We start from the raw sequence: 11,880 nt of genomic DNA, 5'->3' as shown, positions 1-11,880 counted from the left end.
GCAAGTCAGTTAAGAACTAGTTCTTATTTACAATGACGGCCTACCAAAAGGCAAAGGCATCCTGCGGGGACGGGGGCTGGGATTAATAAATATATATACAAATATATTTAGGACAAAACACACATCCCGACAAGAGAGACAACACTACAGTACATAAAGACGACAACATAGCATGGCAGCAACACATGACAACAGAGCATGGTAGCAACACAACATGACAAGAACATGGTAGCAACACAACATGGTAGCAACACAACATAGCAGCAGCACAACATGGTAGCAGCACAAAATGTGGTACAAACATTATTGGGCACAGAAAACAGCACAAAGGGCAAGAAGGTAGAGACAACAATACATCACGCAAGCAGCCACAACTGTCTAAGAATGATCATGATTGAATCTTTAAATTAAGATATTTTATATAATTATAAATATTGCATCAAAATGTTGAAAAACTGATTGTTGTCTGCAGCCAGCTCTGATTGTGGTGTAGGCCTACTGACAATTTGGGGGGTGCTTAGTCCTATAGTTGTCTAGCATATCCCAACCCCCCTGAAACATCCGTAGGGAGTGGGGTCATGGCCAGGGTAACCATTTTCCAGCATCCCTGGAGCAATTGGGCTTAAGTGACTTGCTCAATGGCACAGGGACAGACTTTTTCACCTTGTCAGCTCTGGGATTCAAACCAGCGACGTATTGGTTACAGGCCCAACGCTCGAACCTCGAGGCTACCTGCCGCCCCTAATGAAATGGGCAGGGAGAGTGAGCTAGTCCATGATGGTCGGGGAACCCTCAGCCTTCTGTCCCGTAGCCCTGTGTGGCAGCGACTCTGCCATAAAAGCATGCTGACGTGGCAAAGTCGATATCCACGTTTATAAACACAGGGTGGCTAAAGTAATTGTTATTTGTGGTCGTAAACATTATTTGCAGTTAAGTCTATGAGGGGGTGCAATTATTTTACAGTACAAGGGGAGGGTCATGTGAAAATATTTTTTACGATGGTGAGGGGGGTGCAATTTTTTGTGACACCTTGAGTTGGACCAGCCCCTCCAACGCAGTAGCCTACATTTCATAATGTTCCCAGCCTTGTGGCATTTTCATGGGTAAAAAAGCTGAATCAGAAACTCAAGGCTACTGTAGTTGTTAGTCTCCTATTGTCCTGAACATGACATGACCCATGACCCTCCATTCATTCAAACACATTCATTCATACAGTCAGGAAAATTATTACATTCAATCTCAAAATTGCTTCAGTTATTTAAGTTGGTCCTGTTTTGAACATTGCGTGGCCATTATGGTTGGGTTCTGCATCTGTAGGTGTTTATATTATTTTGTCGCAGAACAGTTGAGTGTGTTGTAGGAGTTGTATTCTATTTTACCACAACATATTGAATAGAGGAAACCATGTGAGTTTATGTTGCAGGTGTGATCTGTGCTTCTGAATAGTTGTTGAATAGGCCTAGAAGTTGCACTGTGAACTTCTGAAGCTTTGAATATTCTGAACAGTTGTTTTGATTTTTAAGCAGAAGTCTGTGGGGAGCACGTCAGTATCGGCGAGTTTAGAAGCTATTTTCTTTTGTGTTGCGTGAGAGGAACATGTGATTTGGTGCAATTTGTCACCTTTGTCGTGTTAAGTGGTTTGTATGACGTAATGAATCAGAGGTGTTTTGCATGCATATGGAAATGTATGGTGTGCCTGTGATTCATATTGCCATCTACCAGCCACTGCTTAGTGAGAGAAGCGTGCACTATGACTGGGTGGGTAAACATAGTGCTGCTGGTACTGCTGCTGCTGCTACTGAGAGATCAGAGGTAGATGAACTGGACTTTGACCATGGTGTGTACAGAACATGTAAAGCCACTCAGTATCCGGCCTTCTATCTCCACTGTGGGTATAGTCTGCTCTGCTCCATCTCCCTGGTGAGTCTTTTAGAGATTAACAACAAGGTTAAACATAGGCTTACAGTAGAATACACAGTCCACTCTCCTCCATCGCTATCCTACCCATTCAACTCCTATTTTCATAGTCTTTTCCTCTACTTTACTTAAACATTTCTGAAGGATTCCAGACACCGGGTGTTAGCAAAGATGGTTTAGTATGAAGATATTTAGAAACTGCTTCACCAATAGAAATCCCCGATCACGCTTGTAGGGGATGTCATGGGGACGTTGGCTAGCTAAGCTCATGCGCAGAAAAGTGTCATCGGGTCTAACAGTTGTCTCGTGCCGAACTGCGCCTGTGCAGGCCTTCAAATCAAAGGCACTGCTGAAAACGAAAAAGTGTCAGTTTGTCACTTTCATGAGGTTGGAGTTATAACATGTTCAGATACTTAAGACATTGGCTCAAATCTAGGTTGTACCTTTCTACCTTTCGAGAAAATTAACAACTAGGGAAGAATCTTTCACTTCTCTCATTGACTCAAACTCCGTTCTGGTCTGCCGAGTCTGAATCGAAAATGTTCCCGCTAGTCTTGTGATGTTGGGTCTCTGTGTTTAGAAATTCTGTGGTGTACAGCATTCTGCCATTGGACAGACAGAGAAGGAAATTAACCAGTACTAGTTTCTGTGATTCTATGGTTCTTCATCGCCCAGCTTCCTCATCCTTCTCTCTCTCCATTGTGTGTTTGTGGCCATTAAAATCAACATAGCTAGTTCCTGAGCTCCCAGCCTCCTGGTACTCTCACATCTCCTTCTCTCTTCTCTTCCTCCATCCTCTTATCACCCAGTTCTTTATTTTGAAGGTTAAGTTATTCCACAGTTTGTCGCCATGACGATGTGGCCTTGGCAACAGTGAGATTGTGTGGGGATAGCTAATTAAGCAGCCGCTGGCTAGCGCTACTCTACTATGCAAACATAATGTCACCCTTTCTGACTGCCTCTCTCCAGTAGACATTTAACAAATCAAATCAAATGTTATTGGTCACAAACACATATTTAGTAGATGTTATTGAGGGTGTAGCGAAATGCTTGTGTTCTTAGCTCTAACAGTAGAGTAGTATCTAACAGTTCATAACAATACACACAAATCTAAAAGTAAAATAATGGAATATATAAATATTAGGGTGAGCCATGTCAGAGTGGCATTGACTAAAATACAGTAAAATAGAATACAGTATATACATATAAAATGAGTAAAACAGTATGTAAACATTATTAAAGTGAGGTGTGTTCCATTATTAAAGTCAACAGTGATTCCATGTCTATGTATATGGAGCAGCAGCCTCTAAGGTGCAGGGTTGAATAACCGGGTGGTAGCCAGCTAGTGGTGGCTATTTAACAATGGCCTTGAGATAGAAACTATTTTTCAGTCTCTCGGTCCCAGCTTTGATGCACCTGTATGGTAGCGGAATGAACAGGCTGTGGTTCGGGTGGTTGATGTCCTTGATGATATGTTTGGCCTTCCTGTGACATCGGGTGCTGTAGGTGTCCTGGGGGGAAGATAGTGCTCCCCCGGTGATGCGTTGGACAGACCACACCCTGCGGTTGCGGGCGATGCAGTTGCCGTACCAGGAGGTGATACAGCCTAACAGGATGCTCTCAATTGTGAATCTCTGTGAGGATCTTAGTGGCCAAGCCAAATTTCTTCAGCCTTCAGGCTAGACACTTGTGGAAGAAGTGAACTACTAAACACATAACAATGAATACATTGTTTTAACCACAATCTCATGAAATACTGAAAGGGTTATGATTGAATATTGGCCCTCGGTTGTAGCAAATGCAAGGTTTCTGAATGGAATAAGAAAGCACTGCCTGGAAGCTCTCCACACCCATGTAATGAAACATGGGTGTGGAGAGACCATGTGAAGACAATGATGTGACCATAGTGTTCCTTAGGCTCTGTGTTGAAGAGCTGTGTGGATGCGATCCGCCAGCAGGACCTTCAAGTTCATACAGATGGGGACCCGCCAGGGACACTCCTCTGCCATACACAGGTTGATGGGTATTAGACCACATCGAAGAGAAAATCACCCCATTCTGCCAGACCATATCCCCTGTCCTCCCCCTGCTGCTGTTTCCTCCAGCTGAGAGCAGGTAACGAGAAGAAGAAGGACGAGAAGGCTGACACGGTGGGCTGCTTCTCCCTGAGGGTGGAGCACATCACCCTCCACGACACGCTGGAGGACAAGGACAGTGTGGTGGAGTTTGACTTCCTGGGTAAAGACTTTATCTGCTACTACAATAAGGTTCCCGTCACCGAGGGTAAGTAGCCAACAGCCTCCGCACCACTAGCTGTTACAAGGGATGCGTCTGAAATGGCACTCTATTCCCTTTCCTTATATACACTAGTTTTGGCCAGGAACTGCCATTTCAGAATCAGCCAAGGCCAGCAGCACCCTCAGACTGAGCTGTCTGCTCAGAGTAGGTGCCCTGGGGTGGAGGACAGGGAGAGAGCCCCGGGGAAAGAGACATGCCTGGAGGGCATCATTTTAGATGTAATTTGTGTCGCTGCCAGCATTTACATTTCTCTGATTTAACCACTAGTGTTTGCTTCTGTTGGAACAGGGTCACTTCAAACTTCTAAAGTCAAGAGTTCAAATGAAAGTTAGTAGTTTAATAATCATTTTTAGAGAAATAATTGACAGATCAATTTGATGGGGATTATGCAAAAGGAGTTCCACTTCTAGGGTTGTTCTTCATAACAAAATGTTGCAGTAATTCCTCCAATACTTTTCAATTGAGGAATATGCCAACACTCAAACCCAAATGACTGCTTTACATGTTCAAGAGGCGGCAGCGTAGCCTAGTGGTTAGAGCGTTGGACTAGTAACCGGAAGGTTGCGAGTTCAAACCCCCGAGCTGACAAGGTACAAATCTGTCGTTCTGCCCCTGAACAGGTAGTTAACCCACTGTTCCCAGGCCGTCATTGAAAATAAGAATGTGTTCTTAACTGACTTGCCTGGTTAAATAAAGGTCAAAAAAAAAAAAAATGAAAACATGTTCACGATAAACTACTGAGGAAGGAAAAATGTATCCAAACAATTGTCTATTCACTTTAATTGATTATCCCATCAGACCCAATATTGAATATGCCAGTCAAAGTCATTCTGACACAAAAAACAAAATGAAGGGTGATTTTCACCTGATTTCATTCTGTTCTGCCAAGCAGCTGTCTGTCAGTGTGAAAATGAGGCTAAACAACATTAGCTGGGGGGTGTCAGGATTCAGCCATGCTATCTCCAAGAGGAATAGGAAACAATGCCTCTGACAGACAATGTTTTTTGTTTCCTGGCAGGTGTAATTATTGAAATGAGTATTTAAAAACAACACATTAGTTACAATGAATTAGTATTAATATTTTTGTTTGTTTATTCTGAGGGAAAGGGATAGCTGGTAAATGTCAGATTGAATAGAATGATTTCTCATTCCAGCTCCATGGGAGAGAGTGATGAATTGCAATGCAAAGTGTTGGATAGCCAGATTACATGATTATCTATTTACCAATCTACACTTGCCAGCATCTGCATTGTGAAGTGTATGTCTGTGTCCGGTCACTTTGCGTATCATCTAAACAGCATTTTGAATGTTGAACCAGCATACTGCTGTGTCTTAGACATCTGTTCATGCATAAACAGCCTGCGATGAGTGCAGATTGTTGCCATATTTTAAGGTCCTTCCTGATGACTCCAACACATTGGTTGATCAATCAGCTGTCAGCTCTCTGTTGCGCCACTCCAGACACTGAGTCTGGAATAAATCTTTCTAAATCCTCACACATTCATCAAAGTCTCTTATATCCCTATTTAGTTATTTAGTATTGGCTCAAGGATAAATTGTCATTCAAATCGGTCTGTTTTAAAAAGCAACACATCTGTTACCATTTAATTAGTTCCTTGCATATTTTAGCTGGCTTATTTAGAGCAGGAAGAAAACAGGACTTCTTGGAAAATATAATTGATGCAGATCTTTTTTCCTCCATCACTCTCTGTCTCCCCTGTGAGCTGAAGGAGCAGGTTAGACAGCCCTGGGCTCTCCTATCATGATCAGTGTGTAGACTAGATGTGAGCATCTGTGTGTCTGGGCTGGAGGTCTAGGACAGGGTAGGATTTAAAACCTGTCTCTCTCTCTTGACCTTATTTGGTTTATTCAGGTGTTCATGGAGAATAAGGAGCCTGGAAATGACCTGTTTGATCAACATGTAAACAAACATCCCTCACAGCATGTTGTCTGTGTTGCTGTGCTGTAGATGTCTGTAGCCTAAATATACAGTAAAGCCCAGTGAGTGACCATAACAGCCACAGGTGTGAATCTAGCCTCAGAGAACCATCTCCATCCATCTATGTTTTTGCCTGTAGCCTCAGTCTACTCTAGCCTGATGTTCCCAGCCTATCCTGTGCCTGATAGGGAGAGAGGGAAGGTTAAGAGGCGGATCTAGGGGTGGGTGGATTATACATAAATCCTCTGTCCTTTCACCCCTCCCTCAGGCAGAAGTAAGGCGGTGTCGCCAGGCAGTGAGGCAGGTTATTGCTATGATTGGTGCGAAATTACATGCTTGTGATCCACTCCTGAGAGGCGAGAGGCGGACGAGTTGACGGACAGAGAAGGGGATGTCTCCTTCGTGACCTATGGCACATCAGGAAATGGAGGGGCATGTTGGAGGGGGAATGTTAATCGCTGCTCCGAGTCGGGCTGATTAACACTTTGAAAGGCCAGGTCAGAAGTTGGGAGAGGGTCTAAGCACCAGCCACAGGAGGAAATTGGTGCAAGCTCTAATGAATGTTTTCCCTCTGCCATGTTTAGCTGGGCCGGGCTTGAGACCTTATTTATCCACCTGTTGTGGACAGTACAAGGGTCTGTGTGAGTGTGTCAGTGACTGTCAGTGTGCATATAAAGTAGCCTATATAAAGTAACAGCAGTACAGTACATGTCTGACTCACCGTTGCTACTTGAGTGAGTACGATCAAAATGGTTTGTTCAAACATGGTTTGTTCAAACATTATTTATTCAGTGTGTAATGTGGAGATTCTCTTAGCATCCCACCACCAACTTCTCAAACCCTTGTGACAGTAGCTGACCGCCAGGCTGAGGTACAGAGGGGTCCGGAATTATTGCATCCTTTGATAAAGATGAGAAAAAAATACTTTATAAAATAAATAATACAAATACTGAGCTATTATTTATCTAGATTTTTTTTTTTACAATTGTAATATTTGATATTAATACAATTGCTCAGAGCAAGATATTTTATTTAAAGGTCCAATACAGGTGTTTTTTATGTCAATATAAAATGATTTATTGGTAACAATTAAGTACCTTACTGTGATTCTTTTAATTAAAATGGTGAAAAGGAACAAAAATAGCTTCTTAGTAAAAGAGCATTATCTCAAGCAACAAATGGTCTGAGTGGAGAGGGGAAAACTGAAAATTAGCTGTAAATTGGCAGAGAGGTCTGCAACTCTCTTTTTTATTGGTCTTTTAACTAATTTAAATGATGTCACCAGGCAGGCCAAAACCCATCCCACCAAAACGGCTGAAATTTCAGGCGGTCTTTTCAAACAGCTCTTCCACTAAAAGGGCATCATAAATAATTTTCACAATTTCACAGTATTATTCTGCCCTCATCTTGTGGAAATATATGTAAAACACAGGAAAATCAAGTAGACTGCACTGGGCCTTTAACACAACAAATCTGGAAAAAAAGGGGTCAAAATGATTGGATCCCTTGTTTTCATAGCTCCAGCACCCTCCCCTTGTGAGGAAAGGACACTAAGCCTTAAAAAAAAAGAGATTGGAAAACACATTGGGAGGGATCTTAGACCATTCCTCCATACAGAAGCTTTCCAGATCCTTGATATCCTTTATCTACGCAGACTGCCCTATTGAAGTCCAGAGAGACTGAGCTGGCCATTGCAAAATGTTGATTTTGTGGTCAATTAACCATTTCTTTGTGGAATTGCATGTGTGCTTGGGGTTATTGTCTTGCTGGATGATTCACTTGCGGCCAAGTTTCAGCCTCCTGTCAGAGGCAACAAAGTTTTGGCTAAAATGTTCTGATACTTGGTAAAATTCACGATGCCGTTGACCTTAACAAGGGGCCCCAGGACCACTGGAAGAAAAATTAGCCCCATAACATCAAAGATCCAACATCATATTTTACAGTAGGGATGAGGTATTTTTTGCATATGCATTATTCTTTCAATGGCCAAAGCCACCATTGGTGTGCATGGCCAAAGAGCTCTGTTTTCATGTCATCTGACCATAGCAGTGGAGTTGCTAAAAGGGCATTGGCCCTTGGATTGGAACCGGTGCTATGGTCATATGACACGAAAATTCAGGTCTTTGGCTACCCACACCAGAGTTATGATTAATTTACATGACACTACAACATTCTATGGCAGCCATCTTAGCTCCCCATTAAGATTGCATGGGGAATATTTAAACAATGCTATGTAGGCTAACTGAATGTCTAGAAATACATTGTAAATTCTAAAAGTTGACCTACTCTAGAAATATGGGCTCACCCCATCCTGAGAATGCGCCATCTAATGCACAATTGCGTTGATTCACGCCATTCGTTCATTTGGCTACAGCTGATTATCTTCTGTTGTCAAACAAACGTGAGTCTGGAAAGACTATTCTCTTCCTAAGAAGGGTGCAACTGAATTCTACTAGATGACAAGCTGAAATGAATATAACATCCTGGCATTTACAGCATTCTCAAAATATCACATACTATTTAAACTTTATATTTCCGCATACATAAAATGCCTATTTAGAATGCAAGTATGGGGACATGGCCAGAGATTCATAAAGCATGCAGATATATCCTGGGATTAATGGGCTCCCCTAGTGGGTGTGGAACGGAGGGGGTAAGGAGTTGAAGGGAAGGAAGGTCTTTCTCACCACCCAGCAGCCTCTCTGTATGAGGGGAAGGGAGGGTGTGTCCTGATTGTCCCAGGTCTGTCTGATGAGATTTTAGATTTTCATTATACCAGCATCACCTTTACTCTTCCTCCACAACACTGTAGTGTAGGATCTCACTGGGATTGCTTTGGTTAATTAATTATCTATACACGCCTATGTGACGCCCATGCAATTATGTTGGGGTATGTGTCATTACAGCTGTAGACCCCTGCTCTTAACCTCCAAGCATAGCTTGTTATTGGAGGGAGAGTCCTTGCTGTGTGGTGGTGCAGTTAATGGAAATGTAATTCTTGTCTTTGGCAGATTAGACCTACACTGATACTTTTAGAATTGCATTTAAGTTAGCGGAAAGTAATAAGATGGCCTTTTTTAATCTGCTCCTTACTTTTAATGATGATGGCAGTATTTTCTATTTTCATTTTTTGTTGACTGCAGTTCAAAAACCTCAGGATTATACTGCCATCTAGTGTTTCAGGACATACCTTTTCACACCTGTCTCGTTCCAGTCCTCGTGTCACGAGTACGTGTATTTGACTCTTCTCCCTCCAGGCGGGCTTGTTGAATACGTGGCTGTCGTCCCTCCCTGCTGCCCGGCTTGACTGCTAAGGTATCCATCACCATGCAGGAGCAGCTCCGACAGCTGTCCAACAGTATGTCCCCCAAACACCACATATACATTTACATGCCATCCTTACAGGTGCACCTGTTTTATACCATTATTTTACCACACGTCCCTCAACCTATTCAAACGTCTGTGAATGAAAATGCTTTGTTTAGAACTCCTGGAAGATCCCACTATGGATCTGTGTCTGATGTCCTGTCTCTTAATGTTAGCAGTCATTCATTCCTATAGAACACTTGTGATTCTCAGTCCCAGCATGTGCTGTGTTCAGTCAGTATGCTCGCCGATTTCTTTTCAGCGTGTTAGTCCCTCTGTGTTGCTGGGGCCCAGTATCCCTCTCCCTCCATCCTCATAGTGGGATGTTTATTTTGATAGAGGTGGCACTCGCTGGATTGCCACTGAGATTAAATCTGTTTACAGTGTGGATAGCAACCTGCAATTCAATCATATGTGTGCATGTGCTCCAAAGGCAAGCAGGTGCACGTGCAGATGATCTGGATGGGGGAGGAGGAGATGGGACAGGGGAGGGTCTGTGGGGGTACAGAAGAGTGCTCCCTGGTGGTCTGGTCAAACATTAGCCCACCCCTTACATATTTGAGGTAACAACCAAGGACAAGAGGGATCCTCCTGCTCTGTATATATGGCCTGAATTAAAACCATCCACTCGATCTTGTAATGACCAGTGAGCTCATGTATTACCGGGCAAGGTCAAATTGTCAAAGACTAGAGACCCTAGTCATAGACTGTTCTCTCTGCTACCGCACAGCAAGCGGTACCGGAGCGCCAAGTCTAGGTCCAAGAGGCTTCTAAACAGCTTCTACCCCCAAGCCATAAGACTCCTGAACACCTAATCAAATGGCTACCAAGACTATTTGCATTGCCCCCCCCCCCCCTTTACACCGCTGCTACTCTCTGTTGTCATCTATGCATTGTCACTTTAATAACTCTACCTACATGTACATATTACCTCAACTAACCAGTGCCCCCGCACATTGACTCTGTACCGGTATAGTCTCGCTATTGTTATTTCACTGCTGCTCTTTAATTACTTGTTACTTTTATTTATTATTCTTATCCATGTATTTTCTTAACTGCATTGTTGGTTAGGGGCTCGTAAGTAAGCATTTCACTGTAAGATCTACACCGGTTATATTCAGTGCATGACTAATACAATATGATTTGATCTTAGTCAGTTATTGTTTACATATCTGTATTAACACCATTCATATTCCTTTATTCCCATGTTGCTCCACAGTGACAGAACCTGGCAGAGAAGCTGCTCTCCTACAACAGAGCTAACCGAGCGGTTGCAGTTCTGTGTAACCACCAGCGGGCGCCGCCAAAGACCTTTGGTCAGTCTAAGGCCAACCTCCAGTCCAAGGTGAAGGGACCAACAGATATTTGATACAGAGACAAAAAGTGGTGATACGTTGTCATGTCCTATTTTAGCTCAACATTTACTTCAGTCTGTCTTCTCTCTTCATTTAACACTTCCAGATTGTCGGCAGGAGTGAGCAGTCGGCACTGGCCAAGAGTAAGCTGAAGCTGTCCAAGGAGGTCAAAGCTCACAGCTCAGACGGCAAGCTGCAGGCATGAGTGGCCCTTACTGGTAGCAGACAGACGGAATATTATTGCTCATAAAGGGAAGACGATATCCTGACTGAACACTCCTTTCTGTGTGTGTTTTAGGGTGGTGGAGTGTAAGAAGGCTGTGCAGCGCTGTAAGAAGCTTATGAAGATGGAGGTTCAGGCCCCAGACAGGAGAACAAGCAGATTCCCCTGGGCACCTCCAAACTCAACTTACCTGGACCCATGAATCAGCATTGCCTGGTGAGGGCGCACACAGGTCTGAAATATGACACTGTATGTGCATCAAACACTGACACCTCAATGTCTTCAAATTCATATATTATTATCCTGTTATTGATATTGTACATCATTTCTCACATTGTTTTGCCCTCCTCATAGGTGTAAGAACATGGAGGTGCTTCTGGACAAAATATAACAAATCTCAGAGGGATAAGTTTGGCTGCGCTATTGACATGACTTTACAAGTCAGCCTCTACCCCCTAGTTCTACCTAAATGTAAAGACTAGGAGGCAGGTTTAATCCTCTGCTCTATCAGACTTTATCTACCTGCCGTTAAATTGAACTACAGAACTCTTTCTTTACATAATGTTTTTCCAAGTTAAATTGTTTTAATGCTGTTGGCACTTAATTTTTTTACCATTGTTATATGGTAAACCAAGATGATCTTATAGAAAGTATGGTGAACATGTCCTTTTATGCATCCTTTTATAAGCATTTGAATAAGGAGTCCTAGGAAAATTATTATTATCATCCCAATTATAGAGTAGGCCAACATCCCCATGTGGATGTAGTGAGATATCAGGTGG

The 11,880-nt window shown here is 42.9% G+C and overlaps 1 pseudogene; it reads left to right on the top strand.

The window, feature by feature from the left end:
• Positions 1-1,683: 1,683 nt before the first annotated feature.
• LOC135564572 (DNA topoisomerase 1-like) lies at positions 1,684-11,580 on the top strand (annotated as a pseudogene).
• Positions 11,581-11,880: the final 300 nt, after the last annotated feature.

Source organism: Oncorhynchus nerka, linkage group LG25 (genome assembly GCF_034236695.1).
Source record: "Oncorhynchus nerka isolate Pitt River linkage group LG25, Oner_Uvic_2.0, whole genome shotgun sequence".
NCBI lineage: Eukaryota > Metazoa > Chordata > Actinopteri > Salmoniformes > Salmonidae > Oncorhynchus > Oncorhynchus nerka.
Note: the sequence above shows the minus strand (reverse complement) of the source record. Positions and strands in the feature narration are given on the sequence as shown.